This window comes from Triticum dicoccoides, chromosome 3A, assembly GCF_002162155.2.
Source record: "Triticum dicoccoides isolate Atlit2015 ecotype Zavitan chromosome 3A, WEW_v2.0, whole genome shotgun sequence".
Lineage (NCBI taxonomy): Eukaryota > Viridiplantae > Streptophyta > Magnoliopsida > Poales > Poaceae > Triticum > Triticum dicoccoides.
In genome coordinates this window covers 225,754,746-225,772,005 of record NC_041384.1, presented here as the reverse complement: position 1 = coordinate 225,772,005, position 17,260 = coordinate 225,754,746, and positions in this window count along the sequence as shown.

Here is a 17,260-nt window from a genome sequence, read left to right as displayed (position 1 = left end):
TTGACATGGGCTGCTTGCATGTATCCTTGAAATTCTGGATGAACCGGGCCCTCAACTCGACCCATGACCCAATGGAGTTGGCCGGGAGGTTTTTCAACCATGTGCGAGCTGTTCCCTCCAACATCATGGTAAAGTATTTGGCGCACGCCGCCTCGTCCACATCTAGCATCTCCATTGCCATCTCATAGCTTTCCACCCATGACTCGGGGGATAAATCGGCGGTGTAATTCGGCACCTTGCACGGGCCTTTGAAATCCTTGGGTAGCCGTACGTTGCGCAATGCAGGGACAAGACATGGTACTCCCAAAGAAGTGAAAGTAACCCCCGGTTCCACCGACGTTGTTGGATGAACCGGAGTGAACAGACGAACCGGAGTGAGTTGTCGAACCGGATCTTCGTGCTGTGCCGCTAACTCGGCTTCCCGATGTGCCCTAGCACGATCCACTACATCCCGAGCATTGCCACCACCACCCGTCGGGTTATGGCCATGGGGTGGATTGCGATTCCGCGTACTGCTTGATATGGTCGGTTCATCGATATGCCTGCTATAGCTCCGACTCGGGCGGGGAGTAGAATGAATCCTTTCGCGGCTATATGAATAAGCCTGCTGCTGAGTCAAGGCCGTCTAAAGGAGCTCCCTAGCCCGTCGTGTTTCAACCGCTACTAGGGACTCGCCATTAATCCGGAGAGCTGCCAATCGCGAAGCGGCAGCAACGATGTTATCCAACGGGTTAGAGTAATGACCCGGATGTGTTGAGATGTGTCGTGATGGGGTATCGTTTTGACGAGGCTGAGGCGGTAGATCCATCGCACGAGGCTGAACCGGTGCCCCGGTCCCAGGTGCTTCCGCCCGGTTTACCACTCGCTGGTTGCTGGTGCCTACTCCTGGTGTGTTAAAGAGATTTCTTGCCTCAAAAACCGGTGGGAGGTGCGACCGGTATCTTCTTCTCATGACATCATCTGACGCACTCTGATCCAGCATAAGCCGGTAGGCCTGAGCCTCTAACTCGCCCCGCTCTGTAGTCATCCTGGCGTTCTTTGCCGCCAGGTCCACCTTAGCTTGAGTTATCTGATCCTTCACCTTTGCAATCTCTGCGTTGTGCTGATCCCAGTTTGCCGCGTCCACCTCTGCTGCCAGCAACGTTGCCAAAGCGTCGAACAAATCAGACAAAACTTGAGCTGAAGGCGGCGCAGAGCCCCCTGCTCCTATTGGTGTTGCCGCAGCTGAACCGGAGATCATTGTTGCGGCGGTAGAACAGCGTTGTGCTGATTGTGTACCGGCCATGAAGACCGTGGCCCGACTCGGCGGATCCATGGGGTCCGGAATACTGTCGCCATCGGAACCTCCACTGACCCGGCCATCCTGCAGCTGATGCAGTGACTCGGTCTCTCCGGTTGAAGACTCGTCATCAGAATAGACAACGGTTTCGCCACCAGATGTCGATCTGTCCTCATATTCCGCTCCATGGATGACACCTACGAATGCATGCTTTACGGCGGGCTGAACCTGGGCGGATCTTGCACGCTGGGGCGTCTCGATGAGGTCGGTGCATATGTCCGGCTCAGGGCCCGGTTCACTGATCTTGCCGATGAAGACGTGAATTCCACCAAAGGGGACCCGGTACCCATACTCAATTGAGATAGCTGATACGTCTCCAACGTATCTATAATTTTTGATTGCTCCATGCTATATTATCTACTATTTTGGAAATTATTGGGCTTTATTATCCACTTTTATATTATTTTGGGACTAACCTATTAACCGGAGGCCCAGCCCAGAATTGCTGTTTTTTTGCCTATTTTAGGGTTTCGAAGAAAAGGAATATCAAACGGAGTCCAAACGGAATGAAACCTTCAGGAACGTGATTTTCTCACCGAACAAGATCCAGGAGACTTGGACCCTACATCAAGAAACAAAGGAGGAGGCCACGAGGTAGGGGGCGCGCCTACCCCCCCCCCCCCCCAGGCGCGCCCTCCACCCTCGTGGGCCCCCTATTGCTCCACCGACGTACTCCTTCCTCCTATATATACCTACGTACCCCCAAATGATCAGATAAGGAGCCAAACCCCTAATTCCACTGCCGCAACTTTCTGTATCCATGAGATCCCATCTTGGGGATAGTTCCAGAGCTCCACCGAACGGGGTATCCATCACGGAGGGCTTCTACATCATCACCATAGCCCCTCCGATGAAGTGTGAGTAGTTCACCTCAGACCTATGGGTCCATACTTATTAGCTAGATGGCTTCTTCTCTCTTTTTGGATCTCAATACAATGTTCTCCCCCTCTCTTGTGGAGAACTATTCGATGTAATCTTCTTTTTGTGGTGTGTTTGTTGAGATCGATGAATTGTGGGTTTATGATCAAGTCTATCTATGAACAATATTTGAATCTTCACTGAATTCTTTTATGTATGATTGGTTATCTTTGCATGTCTCTTCGAATTATCAGTTTGGTTTGGCCTACTAGATCGATCTTTCTTGCAATGGGAGAAGTGCTTAGCTTTGGGTTCAATCTTGCGGTGTTCTTTCCCAGTGACAGTAGGGGCAGCAAGGCACGTATTGTATTGTTGCCATCAAGGATAACAAGTTGGGGTTTTCATCATATTGCATGAGTTTATCCCTCTACATCATGTCATCTTGCTTAAGGCGTTACTCTGTTTTCATTAACTTAATACTCTAGATGCATGCTGGATAGCGGTCGATGAGTGGAGTAATAGTAGTAGATGCAGGCAGGAGTCGGTCTACTTGTCTTGAACGTGATGCCTATATACATGATCATACCTAGATATTCCCATAACTATGCTCAATTCTGTCAATTGCTCAACAGTAATTCATTCACCCACCATAAAATACTTATGCTCTTGAGAGAAGCCACTAGTGAAACCTATGGCACCCGGGTCTATCTTCATCATATTAATCATCCAATACTTAGTTATTTCCTTTGCTTTTTACTTTGTTTTTATTTTACTTTGCATCTTTATCATAAAAATACCAAAAATATTATCTTATCATATCTATCAGATCTCACTCTCGTAAGTGGTCGTGTAGGGATTAACAACCCCTTATCACGTTGGTTGCGAGGATTTATTTGTTTTGTGCAGGTACGAGGGACTCGCGCGTAGCCTCCTACTGGATTGATACTTTGGTTCTCAAAAACTGCGGGAAATACTTACGCTACTTTATTGCATAATCCCTTCCTCTTCGGGGGAAACCAATGCAGTGCTCAAGAGGTAGCAAGAAGGATTTCTGGCGCCGTTGCCGGGGAGTCTACGCAAAAGTCAATATACCAAGTACCGATCACAATCCCTATCTCCCGCATTACATTATTTGCCATTTGCCTCTCGTTTTCCTCTCCCCCACTTCACCCTTGCTGTTTCCGCCCTCTCTCTCTATCCTCACTCTCTTCTCTATTTGCCTCTTTTTTACCCGCTTGCTTTTTGTTTGCTTGTGAGTTGGATTGCCTGCTTGTCTCGATGGCTCTACCCCCATTTGGTGATCTTCACCTTAAAAGGTTAGAAGAAATCAAAAACAACGTTAGGAGTTTTATGGTCTTGCAATTCAAGCATAATAGTTTATTTAGAAACGAGCTTAAGGAACAAAAAATTTTTATGAGTTTTATGAATAAAGAGCTCGATGATATGTCTAAAGAATTTGATGGTTTAAGATCCCAAATTGCTCGTCTTGAGAAATTGACTGCTGAAATTTCGGATAAGCAGGCTACCTTAGTTAATAGGATGGCCGCTAAACCGGATCCCTATGAAAATAAAGATGAAGATCTAAAAGTTATTGATGTGTCCCCTATTAAATCTTTGTTTTGCAATATGAATCTTAATAATGATGGGACTGAATATGATCCCTTTACCTAGAAGGCGTTCCAAGAATTCAGAGTTTTTAGATCTTGATGCTAAAATTGATGAAAGTGGGATCGAAGAAATTAAAACCCTAGATGTTGCTAAAACCACTATTTTGGATTTCAAGGAATTTAATTATGAAAATTTCTCTTTGATTGATTGTATTTCCTTGTTGCAATCTGTGCTAAATTCTCCTCACACTTATAGTCAAAACAAAGCATTCACTAAACATATCATTGATGCCTTGATGCAATCTTATGAAGACAAACTTGAATTGGAAGTTTCTATCCCCAGAAAACTTTATGATGAGTGTGAACCAACTATTAAAATTAAGATTAAAGATCATGAGTTCTATGCTTTATGTGATTTGGGTGCTAGTGTTTCCATGATTCCAAAGACTTTGTGTGACTTGTTAGGTTTCCGTGATTTTGATGATTGCTCTCTAAACTTGCATCTTGCGGATTCCACTATTAAGAAACCTATGGGAAGAATTAACTATGTTCTTATTGTTGCAAATAGGAATTATATACCCATATATTTTATTGTTCTTGACATAGATTGCAATCCTTCATGTCCTATTATTCTTGGTAGACCTTTCCTTAGAACGATTGGTGCAATTATTGATATGAAGGAAGGAAATATTAGATTACGATTTACGTTAAGGAAAGGCATGGAACACTTTCCTAGAAAGAAAATTAAATTACCTTATGAATCTATTATGAGAGCCACTTATGGATTTCCTACCAAAGATGGCGGTACCTAGATCTATCCTTGCTTTTTATGCCTAGCTAGGGGCGTTAAACGATAGCGCTTGTTGGGAGGCAGCACAATTTTATTTTTATTCCTTGCTTTTTGCTCCTGTTTAGTAATAAATAATTTATCTAGCCTCTGTTTAGGTTGTGTTTTTTGTGTTTAATTAGTGTTTGTGCCAAGTAGAACCGTTGGGAAGACTTGGGGAAAGTCTTGATATCTTGCTGTCAAAAACAGAAACTTTAGCGCTCACGAGAACTGCTGCCATTTTTATTTGGAAGGTGATATTTAGTTAATTATTTTTTAATATGATTAAAAGATAAATTACTCACGTCTATCAATTTATTTTGGAATTTTTGGGGTTCCAGATCTTGCGGTAGCTCCAGATTACTACAGACTGTTCTGTTTTTGACAGATTCTGTTTTTCGTGTGTTGTTTGCTTATTTTGATGAATCTGTGGCTAGTAAAATAGTTTATAAACCATAGATAAGTTGGAATAAATTAGGTTTAACACCAATATAAATAAAGAATGAGTTCATTACAGTACCTTTAAGTGGTCCTTTGTTTTCTTTCGCTAACGGAGCTCACGAGATTTTCTACTTTAAGTTTTGTGTTGTGAAGTTTTCAAGTTTTGGGTAAAGATTTTATGGATTATGGAACAAGGAGTGGCAAGCGCCTAAGCTTGGGGGTGCCCATGTCACCCCAAGATAATCTAAGGACACCTAAAAGCCAAAGCTTGGGGATGCCCCGGAAGGCATCCCCTGTTTTCATCTACTTCTATCGGTAACTTTACTTGGAGCTATATTTTTATTCACGACATGATATGTGTTTTGCTTGGAGCATCTTGTATGATTTGAGTATTTGCTTTTTAGTTTAACACAATCATCCTTGCTGTACACACCCTTTGAGAGAGCCATACATGATTTGCAATTTGTTAGAATACTCTATGTGCTTCGCTTATATCATTTGAGTTATATAGTTTTGCTCTAGTACTTCACTTATATCTTTTAGAGCACGGTGGTGGATTTGTTTTATAGAAACTATTGATCTCTCATGCTTCACTTAGATTATTTTGAGAGTCTTAAATAGCATAGCAATTTTCTTAAATAATCCTAATATGCTAGGTGTTCAAGATTAGTAATTTTTTTTCTTATGAGTGTTTTGAATACTAAGATAAGTTTGATGCTTGATGATTGTTTTGAGATATGGAGGTAATAATATCAAAGTCGTGATAGTTGAGTATTTGTGAATTTGAGAAATGCTTGTGTTGAAGTTTGGAAGTCCCGCAGCATGCACGTATGGTAAACGTTATGTAACAAATTTGAAACATGAGGTGTTATTTGATTGTCTTCCTTATGAGTGGCGGTCGGGGACGAGCGATGATCTTTTCCTACCAATCTATCCCCCTAGGAGCATGCGCGTAGTGATTGGTTTTTGATGACTTGTAGATTTTTGCAATAAGTATGTGAGTTCTTTATGACTAATGTTGAGTCCATGGATTATACGCACTCTCACCCTTCCATCATTGCTAGCCTCTTCAGTACCGTGCATTGCCCTTTCTCACACTGAGAGTTGGTGCAAACTTCGCCGGTGCATCCAAACCCCGTGATATGATACGCTCTTTCACACATAAACCTCCTTATATCTTCCTCAAAACAGCCACCATACCTACCTATTATGGCATTTCCATAGCCATTCCAAGATATATTACCATGCAACTTTCCACCATTCCATTTATAATGACACATTCATCATTGTCATATTGCTTAGCATGATCATGTAGTTGACATAGTATTTGTGGCAAAGCCACCGTTCATAATTCTTTCATACATGTCACTCTTGGTTCATTGCATATCCCGGTACACCGCCGGAGGCATTCATATAGAGTCATATCTTGTTCTAAGTATCGAGTTGTAAGTAAATAGAAGTGTGATGACCATCATTCATAGAGCATTGTCCTAAAAAAAGGAAAGGCCAAAAAAAAATAAAAAAAAATAAAGAAGGGACAATACTACTATCCTTTTTCCACACTTGTGCTTCAAAGTAGCACCATAATCTTCATGATAGAGAGTCTTTTGTTTTGTCACTTTCATATACTAGTGGGAATTTTCATTATAGAACTTGGCTTGTATATTCCAACAATGGGCCTCCTCAAGTGCCCTAGGTCTTCGTGAGCAAGCAAATTGGATGCACACCCACTTAGTTTCTTTTGTTGAGCTTTCATACATTTATAGCTCTAGTGCATCTGTTGCATGGCAATCCCTACTCCTTGCATTAACATCAATCGATGGGCATCTCCATAGCCCATTGATTAGCCTCGTTGATGTGAGACTTTCTCCTTTTTTGTATTCTCCACATAACCCCCATCATCATATTCTATTCCACCCACAGTGCTATATCCATGGCTCGCGCTCATATATTGCGTGAAAGTTTATAGGTTTGAGATTACTAAAGTATGAAACAATTGCTTGGCTTGTCATCAGGGTTTTGCATGATGAGAGCATTCTTGTGTGACGAAAATGGAGCATGACTAAACTATATGATTTTGTAGGGATGAACTTTCTTTGGCCATGTTATTTTGAAGGACATAATTGCTTAGTTAGTATGCTTGAAGTATTATTATTTTTATGTCAATATAAACTTTTATCTTGAATCTTTCGGATCTGAATATTCATACCAATATTAAGAAGAATTACATTAAAATTATGCCAAGTAGCACTCCGCATCAAATTTTTTGTTTTTATCATTTACCTACTCGAGGACGAACAGGAATTAAGCTTGGGGATGCTTGATACGTCTCCAACGTATCTATAATTTTTGATTGCTCCATGCTATATTATCTACTGTTTTGGACATTATTGGGCTTTATTATCCACTTTTATATTATTTTTGGGACTAACCTATTAACCGGAGGCCCAGCCCAGAATTGTTGTTTTTGCGTATTTTAGGGTTTCGAAGAAAAGGAATATCAAACGGAGTCCAAACGGAATGAAACCTTCGGGAACGTGATTTTCTCACCGAACATGATCTAGGAGACTTGGACCCTACGTCAAGAAACAAAGGAGGAGGCCACGAGGTAGGGAGGCGCCTACCCCCCAGGCGCGCCCTCCACCCTCGTGGGCCCCCTGTTGCTTCACCGACGTACTCCTTCCTCCTATATATACCTACGTAACCCCAAACAATCAAACACGGAGCCAAAACCCTAAATCCACTGCCGCAACTTTCTGTATCCATGAGATCCCATCTTGGGGCCTGTTCCGGAGCTCCGCCGGAGGGGGTATCCATCACGGAGGGCTTCTACATCATCACCATAGCCCCTCCGATGAAGTGTGAGTAGTTCACCTCAGACCTACGGGTCCATAGTTATTAGCTAGATGGTTTCTTCTCTCTTTTTGGATCTCAATACAATGTTCTGCCCCTCTCTTGTGGAGAACTATTCGATGTAATCTACTTTTTGCGGTGTGTTTGTTGAGATCGATGAATTGTGGGTTTATGATCAAGTCTATCTATGAACAATATTTGAATCTTTTCTGAATTCTTTTATGTATGATTGGTTATCTTTGCAAGTCTCTTCGAATTATCAGTTTGGTTTGGCCTACTAGATTGATCTTTCTTGCAATGGGAGAAGTGCTTAGCTTTGGGTTCAATCTTGCGGTGTCCTTTCCCAGTGACAGTAGGGGCAGCAAGGCACATATTGTATTGTTGCCATCGAGGATAACAAGATGGGGTTTTCATCATATTGCATGAGTTTATCCCTCTACATCATGTCATCTTGCTTAAGGCGTTACTCTGTTTTCATTAACTTAATACTCTAGATGCATGCTGGATAGCGGTCGATGAGTGGAGTAATAGTAGTAGATGCAGGCAAGAGTCGGTCTACTTGTCTCGTACGTGATGCCTATATACATGATCATACCTAGATATTCTCATAACTATGCTTAATTCTGTCAATTGCTCAATAGTAATTCGTTCACCCGCCGTAAAATACTTATGCTCTTGAGAGAAGCCACTAGTGAAACCTATCGCCCCGATTCTATCTTCATCATATTAATATTCCAATACTTAGTTATTTCCTTTGCTTTTTTACTTTGTTTTTATTTTACTTTGCATCTTTATCATAAAAATACCAAAAATATTATCTTATCATATCTATCAGATCTCACTCTCGTAAGTGGCCATGTAGGGATTGACAACCCCTTATCGCGTTGGTTGCGAGGATTTATTTGTTTTGTGCAGGTATGTGCAACTCGCGTGTAGCCTCCAACTGGATTGATACCTTGGTTCTCAAAAACTGAGGGAAATACTTACGCTACTTTACTGCATCATCCCTTCCTCTTCGGGGAAAACCAACGCAGTGCTCAAGAGGTAGCACCAGCCTCGGGACTCCATCCTGCATCGTCGATGTAGAGCTTGCCGCGATGACTTTTAGTCATCCGGCCCACAGCATATCCCTTGATTCCTTCAAAGCTGCCCTTCAAGAAGTCGAAACCATCGTGCGATAGCCCCACGGTGGTCGCCAACTGTCGTGGTTTTGTCTCGGCAGATGTCCTCGTGGAAGGACTTAGTTGTGGAGCCATCGCGACAGGTTAGCTTAAAGGGGTTAAAGAGGACAAGAGACGCAAGATTTATACTGGTTCAGCCCCTTCCGATGAAGGTAAAAGCCTACATCCAGTTGTGATGGAATTGCTTGGGTTTTCGATGACCAGTGAGTGAATCCGCTTTGACTAGCTCTCGAGTTATTGTGCCTTGTCCCTAAACCACCGCCAGGTCGCCCCTTTATATACATAGGTCAATGCCCGTCAGTTTACAAAGTCCCGAGGCCGGATCATAAACGTGTCCAGCTCGGTCTCTATTCCTTCTATCTTACAATACAAGTTACATAATAATGTCAGTTTATGTCTACAGGCCTTAACCCGCCTTTGGGCCTTGGGCCTTCATGAAGTGCCACCATCCTTTGTCTTCCTGGGCTTCAAATAAAGTAATAATCATAGAGATAACCCGGCCTCTCCTGGCCGGTTTATGTCCAGTAGTAATATCCCCAACAGATGGCATGGCGGCAGCACAACCAGCCACAGGGGGAGGGAGCAGGCAATCCCGCTGGCACTGGTTTGGGTGGTTGGAGCTGGAAGATCAAAGATTGAAGAAGCACGGCGGCTGTTGGATGGACATCCAATAGTCACTGCTCTGTGTTGACTAAGTTGACAAAGCCTTGCGTACGCATAAAAAAATTAGGACAGCGTCATCGTCAACCTAGTAGGCCCAGAAGTCAGCCTCCAAATCTGTGGAAAACAACATACAACCCATTAGCCATTATTTTCAATAATTTACAGCCCATTTGCTAATTCTTAAGGATATTTGAAGCCCATATTCATTTTATTAGCATTACAGACCAAATATTCTGGGCACTACTAAAAAATTCAACGACATTTTTCATATTTCGGTGGGGTCCAAACTCTTTTAATCACAAAATTTCGATTCGCGTTAAAAATAATTTAAAAAAAATTATATCAAAATAAAATTCAAAAAACAATTCTCCGCAAAAAATGAATGAACTTTAAAATCTTAACTAGCAAGATGCCTGTGCATTGCACGGAACATGAAGATGCATTTGTATGAGTAGTTTATCTTGTGGGAGAAAAGACGATCTTTTAATGTAATTTCTAGTTGGCTTTGGTTTTTATAAGAGTAGAGAGTAGAGAAATCCAGAAAAAATGATATTTTAATGTAATTGCCGGTTGGCTTTGGTTTAAAAATTTACAGCCCATTTCTCACAACTTATAGCCCATTTTCCGGGGAAGCAACATTTCTTACTACTTTACATCCCTCCCTCCTTATCTTGAAAGATTTGCTGCCCAGCAGGGCTGAAAAAAGCAAGTAGGCCTCGGTTCTGGTGTTCTCCAAAAAAAAGAACTGGGCTAGCCATTTTCAGAAAGAAAAAATATATCAACTGGGCTCGTCATGTGCTTAAATAAAAGCGTAAGCGTGGGCTAGACGGGCCACAGCCCCTGCATAGCGCGCAGTTGAACTCCGTCTTTGAAACTAAAAAAACAAGTGGGTGAGCTGCTGGGTCCCTGGTGTTATCCGCTCGTTGTGTAATTTTAACAAATCCGCCGCCGCAGGCCTATGCATTGCCGGTGTGATATGAAACGTCGATGACTTGTCCTGGCGACATGCCACCGATGGTGGACTCCGTGTCCCCCTTGCTGAAGTCGACCGCGTCCTCATCCTCGTCGTCGGCGCTGCCCTCAAGGTTGTGGTACTCGTAGTAGTGGCTGCGCCAGAGCTTGCGTTGGTACTCCACCATCGATTCCTCGATGGACAGACTCTTCTCTACGTTGACCTCGGCCACACGCAACTCCTCCTCCCGGCGCTCCTCGATCTCCGCCGCCTCCTGCATCTCCAGCTCCCGCTCGACGACCTCATGAGCAAGCAGGTGCTCCATGGCCACCGCCGCCTTTTCAGACGTGGGTTGCATGCTGGAGTCCGAGGTGGCCTAGAATATCTTGGCGTGTGCATCCTCGATCTTGGCATGGATGGCCTCGACCCGGGCCAGGGCGACATCGGCGGCACGGACGGCAGCTCGAGCGCTCTCGGCATTTGCAGCCGTCGTCACAGCAGCAACAACTGTCTCGGCTGCCGCGCTGCCCTGTCGGCTGCCACAGACACCCTCTCGGCGGAAGCGACCGCGCTCAATGCGGATGCGGCGGCACTCTCGGCGTAGGCAGCCGCGCTCTCGGCGCAGGCGGACGCGCTCGGGAGGGGGGGACGCGGCCATCGTATGGGCCTTCATGAAGCTTTTCCACAATGCCATCTTTGCAAGAAGGGGGTGCGGGAATGGGGATTGGGATTCGTGGATTCGGGGGTTGCCGGCACTGGAGCAGACGAGCCGGCGAAGCTTAAGGAGGGAGACTTAAATAGACCCAGATATTTTCATCGCAAAGGGTTCCTAGAAAACAATTGTGTATGATGTTGTACATATTTTTTATTAGCTGTGATAGACGAATTTGGAGTAAAGTGGCAACGGATGGTGTTTTAAATGAACGAGAAATTTTGTAGTACTAATACAACTGTCATGTCAAATTTTGGAAAATTTTAGGGGTCATTTGACCTTTTAAGACATTTAAGTGATTTTCTAGCAGTGAGGAATTAGGAGGAAGTATTTTTTTGGCTTGTAATAATGAGGCACCTGCTTGCGTAATGCAATGACCCTGGTGGGTCCCTACTGTCAGCCTCTCCACGTACAGTCTTCTCCTGATTCCTCTTGGTTGTTGACCATGTTTTTTGCAGGGAGGTTGTTGACCATGTTGACAACGCCAGACGATGGCGGGCACAGCGAGCGAACCAAGGCGGAGAACGACAACGAGGCCTCGGACGGGAACGAACAGCAGCCGTGGAAGATGTGGCAGTGTAGTGGCAGGTGGTGGGGAGTACGAGGGCAACAACATGCAACTCAAGCTGACAAATGGTACAAAAAGCCCAAGGATTAATTGTTCATCAAATTTTTAGACAAAACCCAGATTGAACATGGCAGTAACATCTAACCCAATCACTCTTTTTCGCAGTCACAAACAAATGGATCGGTCTGATCCATAAAATCAACATCCTGTGCAAAAAAAATATTTCAGGATGACTATGACTTGTTGTAAATAGAAGTCGAGCACGTTTAGAAGCCCATTTGTCCACTTGAAACTTATTTTTTTGCTGTCCAACGTGTCCGTCCGGGAGAAATCTCTTGCGGTAAAACTTAAGCCTCATGGACAATAGTAACCTCGCATTCAATAGGAAGAATGTGACAAAACTTCTGTTTGCCTGGTTGGATGCATATCCTTCCATCGTTATTGCCCTCAAACGAATGTCATGAGAACTAAGAAAATCCTGGTGCTTATTACACCACCGATTGGTTATATGTTTTTTTCATGTGGTAGCACCGCCTAAGTAGACATGAAGATTGGAAACAGTTAAGGTCTGAACAAAGAGTATGTCGAAAGAGCGACAGCTGAACGATTAATTCTAGTAAAATATACAGGGGCTTTCAATGTGCATGAAATCATCACCTCTATATATAAATTCTCTAGAGATGATAAGCATCGCAGCAAGCCAATAATTATGTTCAGATCAAAACTAAACATTTCGATATATAAGATCTTGGCAGAATCCAGCAACATTGATAGGCTATCCATGGACGAACTCTTCATTGAGCATATAACATAATATTAGTACCCAAAGTGTACTCCAAGTTGATATAAAACTTATGCGCACAAATGAAAAAATGCAGCTTATGATTACAAATGTGTAGATGATAATATACGGTACCTGAATAAGTGTGGAGCCAAACACCAACTTGTTCTAATCATCAAACGGACCAACAATTACACCCAAGGTCTCTAGTTTGGGCGCAGAGACGGTAGTTATTTGCGAAGGTGTATAACAATTATGAAGGAGCAACCTTTGAAGTGAAGGGGCATCTTCGATGATGAGCTGATGTCCTTCGAAACAAATTCCAATGCTTTGAAGGTGAGGCGACTTTATTTTGAGATAACTGATAGGGATTTCTATTCCCAAAACAATCAACAAGTGCTCCAGGGCAGGGCAACTTTACTGGATGATGTCGTGCAGTGAGGCCTCCGATAGATAAACCACCACAAGCGAAAGTTTTTTTAGCAGTGGGAGTCGAAGCATTTGTACCAGATCATCTGGTAGATGGCACCGGGTGAAGGTGGCGGTGTGGAGAGAGGAGGAAAACCGCAAGATGGACAAAGGTGGTGTGGGCACGAATTCTTGGCGTGTTCGTGTTATGAAACTTTCATGGTAATGGTAGAACTCAAACTGCTGGAGTTTTCCGAATTCAGGGGATGTCAGCCAAGCGTCCACCGTGTCGGGTATGGACATCAGGTATCATGTCGAGATGCAGAGGCGTTGAACGGGACCCTGCTGGTGAGAGGAGACGATGGCTCTGAGGAGATCAAATTCAGGAAGGACAGATATCTGACGACAATCGATATTGAGGGGCGCGGTGCGCCATAGAGGGCGCCACCGAGTTGAGAGGACTTGTGTGCGGGAGCAATCCTTGGTGGGGAGAAGCGAGATGATCTCCTCAAGGATGACGAGTGGGAGATCGTTGATGCAGTCCACCAGAGATTCTACCGGTTCCTCAGATCCGGGTGGGGGGGGGCTCACCGCTTCTCCCCGTGATGCCGGGTGCGGGATCTATAACCGGCGTCGCCGCTGGCGGGAGCCTCATCTTCTTGGCGCTGGGGCCAGCCGACTCCATTTTCCTTGTGGGCGTCGTGCCGTGCTCACGGGTTTGAGCAGAGTAGCCAAAGACGAGCCTAGTGGCAGTGCAAGTAGGGAAGAAGGAGGGCTGGGGTTTTCTGTAGGAGTGGAAGAAGAGGAGCATGCGTTTTCTGTACTAGTGAGGAAGAAGTTGAGCGGGGGTTTTCTGGACGAGTGAGGAAGATGGGGAGCGGGGGGAATTGGGGGGCGACGGAAGAGGGAGAGTCCAGCGAGCTGTAATATAAGTGGAAGAGAGGAGGAAGGAGGGTTTTCCATGGATCGCCCCCTCTTCAATAAATATGGGCTTCTCCTCGCAAAAACAAATGGGCTTTAAGATGGATAGGCTTTTGTATCGGCCTAGTCAGCTGCCCGTCTTTCATACTGGATGGGCCTTGTGCTAGAGGCAGCCCGAGACACTCTCTAGCTTATTGCCCATTCGGAAGAAAAAAAGAGACGCCTCCAGTTATGGCTACTCATCGGTAACCTTTTTCAACTTGGCATCCACCAAATTAGAGGATGCGGTACTGGATACAGACACTCACACTGGTCACGTAGCGTGGCAAAGTGAGGTGTCAAATAACAGGCCTACAATATACTTACTAAATTGTGAAGGTTCATAGGCTAGTCAACATTTACATTAAACTAAGCTTTAGAAGATACGGTATGCATACTAACATTAAGAAGAACAAAAGTTCAACTTGTTTATGCATCTCAATGATTCACCATACTATAGCCAATACAAAGCTGTGAGAAGGTGTGGAAATAAAGAAAATCGGTCAATGCTTCTCTGAGCAAAGGGCCTCCATGCGCACACATTAATTTCCTTAATTTCCTGGGCATGCTTGTTTCTTATCTATGTTGCGAGCACTTTGAGCATGTTGGAAACTCCACAGCTAGCTAGCTGCCTCATCTTGTAATTGATGCTGACACATTTGCAGCAAACACATGAGGCAATATAGATGACTCAACATGAGTCCATATTGTGAAGTTCCCCTGAAATCATCTTCATTCTCCTGAATTTGAAAAGATAGGAAAACAATAGCTATACTTAAACGGTGTTGCAAAACAGTATCACATATCAATAGCTAGGCATGAGAAAACATGATCATCTGGACGAAGGGGATACTGACCTGCCTGAGGAAGATTATATATAATTTCATAAGTCCTTGGTTGATTTCCACCCTCGGATGCACTGCTTGTTTGCTACTCCACACATGACAGGATCATTCCGCACTACAATCAGCAAGTCAATGTACGGATAAGCTTATTTAATCTTGCAATGGTTATTGTACCTAGTTACGAATATAGGCATACCTGGAGCACCATGAGGTTAGCTGACAGCAGGTAGATGCAGCCATATAAGTTCTGTGTGGTGCTACCAAAATTGAGGTTTGTATCACTTCCCGTTATGAGAATTCTTCTTGAAGTTGGTAGAATGTGACGGCTTGTTCTTTGCATCAAACTTGCCTTTCCCTTGAGATTTGTTCTTGTTGTTTTGGGGCTGGTTGGGCTGGAAGTTCTTCTCTTGTACCATGTGGGCACTAGAAGCTCCCTCAGCGACCCAAGCACGTGTGTCTTTTTCTCCCGCCTTCTCTTCAAAATGAAGAACGCTAATGAGATCTGAAACAGAAAACTCATGTCTCTTGTTTTTCAGAGAAGTAGTAAAATCGTTCCACGAAGGTGGAAGCTTGGCAATGATGGTCCCAGCAACAAATTTGTCCAGCAACACACACTTGAAGTACTCAAGTTCCTTTGCGAGTGACTGTATCTCATGAGTCTACTGAACAACAAAGCGCTCATCAGTCATCTTGTAGTCACAGAATTGCTCCATGACGTGCAACTCATTGCCAGCGCCCGAGGCCCCAAACGTGGCCTCGAGCACAGCCAACATGTCTTTGCCGCTGTAAAACGACATATATGAATCCATAATGGAATCGTCAAGAACACTCAGCAGGGCGGCTTTGAAGAGGGTATCCATGATCTCAAAAGCTTCCTGCTGTGTAGGATTAATATCGCCCTCAGGCTTACCCTTAGTGGCGTCATAGCAGTACATGATCTGAAACCAATATACTACTCTTGTGCACCACCTTTTATATTGCACCCCCTTAAAAGTAAGTAGCTTCAAAAGCACAGCAAAACCACTCGGAGTAAATTGCCTATAATTAGGTTTTTGGATTGGATTATTGAATATATGAGCAATTTACTATGAGATGTAATCCGAATCAACAGTAAATAGATCATGACAACAATTGCAAAGATCAAAGTAATGACGCGAACTAAACCAGGAGGACAGAATCACATACTGTACAGCGGGAGCAGAACCGCTATGGTTGATGTTGTCACTCATGTCGTTGATGAAGAGGTTACCGAGGTCGGGGAAGAAGGCTGTCGTTGAGGAAGTCATCACTGGCAGCAGTCACAGGAGTGTGCTCCGCAAGAACCTGATCGCCACTCTCCCGTACAGGATCACGAAAGGAGGGGTTCGGAGGACTGATGTCCCTTCTCGCGGTGCATGCCAAAAGGAGGGATGGAGAAGAATTGTGTGGTGGCGCTAAGATCTGGAATGGTGCAAAACTATACGATACATCAGTGGCTAGGGTAGAGCCTGTCAGGTCGGTCGTGCGAGTAAGACCAAGTAGTATAATAATACGCCTTTATCCCAAACCCCACATCCCAGTCAATAATAGCCCCACTATACAAAAGAATCAGAAATGACTAAGTAATTAAGGCGTCCGTTAATTATTAATTAACGACTTAGTAAATTTTCCGACTCACGCCACACTTAGAGCATGGTTAATAGTATAGACAACATCCGGCTATATGAAGTTGACACATCATCTAGAACCAACCTAATACGGAGCTTGCTTACAATAGTTAGTCCCTTTAGTATAATACTATATCATTAATAATGGCCCCACCTTTTGTCTCACAAAGTATGTGTAGTCTGAAATGTTGGGCATGCAGCGGGCGGTGCCCTTGGTCGGCACGCCACTTCAACGGCGGAAGCAGTGAGAGGTCGCGTCGCCCTGACTTGCCATCAATGTGGAGCGGCGGGCTCAGCCGGCGCCGGGCGGGAAGGTTCCGATTTTTGATTCAGTTGTTGTGCTGCTACCATCTAATATTCGCGTGTGGTTGTTTCTAGAATAAAAAAAGGAGGTACTCCTACTTATGTTACTCCCACTATGGCTAGCCTTGCGCTTGGCTCTTCGCCTCTTTCAAAAGTCGAACAATAATGATTGTACTACAGTAGTACTTCTGGCAATCTGACACCAAATGAACTGCTGCACGTCCACCGCTTGTAAGCAAAAGTTTCTCCTCGTGCTGAGAGCTACTACGCATGCGTTGGCGAGGGAGAAGGCGTAGTAAGCAAGCTTCTCATCGTTC